The sequence below is a fragment of the Dipodomys merriami genome, unplaced genomic scaffold (genome assembly GCF_024711535.1).
Source record: "Dipodomys merriami isolate MVZ:Mamm:240054 unplaced genomic scaffold, mDipMer1.0.p SCAF_7, whole genome shotgun sequence".
Lineage (NCBI taxonomy): Eukaryota > Metazoa > Chordata > Mammalia > Rodentia > Heteromyidae > Dipodomys > Dipodomys merriami.
Genome location: NW_027206290.1, coordinates 12889845 through 12890481, shown reverse-complemented (window position 1 = coordinate 12890481; position 637 = coordinate 12889845). Strand labels below are relative to the sequence as shown.

The 637-nt window shown below is 36.9% G+C and overlaps 1 non-coding gene across 1 annotated transcript; it reads right to left on the bottom strand.

The window, feature by feature from the left end:
* Positions 1–238: 238 nt before the first annotated feature.
* LOC138817449 (small nucleolar RNA SNORD29) lies at positions 239–303 on the bottom strand. The gene has a single exon (XR_011368888.1). It is a non-coding gene; the product is annotated as a small nucleolar RNA SNORD29 (small nucleolar RNA).
* Between the last annotated feature and the right edge of the window lie 334 nt (positions 304–637).

Genomic DNA, 637 nt, shown 5'->3' with positions numbered 1-637 from the left:
AATTGTCCTTTAATATTCTCCAAAGCTTGAGGTTTTATTTACATGGGTCTCATCCTTCAGACCTCTAATAGCAACCTGGAGTTGAGCAGGCACATGGTTTCACTCCCCGTATCATTCCCAGCCTCCATTTAAGACCAGTTCATAAATCAGCAAAAAGTCATCTCTGGTTAATAACCTGGAAAAAGACAAACTCTTGTATAAAAGTCCTTTTGTACATGGCTCTCCTGCACCATCTTTTGTTTCTCAAGTGTTCATGTGTTTTCATTAATAGTCATAGTGAGCTAGTTTGATTCATCATAGAAAACTAGTCTTTTACTTTATGGGATTTACAATCCAAGGACAACAACAACAGACATCCCTCAATGACCTGCATGTATAAACACTTACTCTGATAATAGTACAAAGGACAAATGATTAGTGGTGGGAAATCCTAATACAAAAGAATCTGTGCTGGCCAGGGAGTTACATAAAACTTCATTAAAATGTGGTGCATAATTTGTGGTTGAGAGATAACTATGTGTGAATTTAATGAAGAAGAGAAAGAAAAAAAACCCTGCTTTTTTTTTAAACCAGTCATGAGGTTTGAACTCTGGACCCTTTTTCTGCACTTGTTTTACTCAAGGCTAGTGCTCCATCA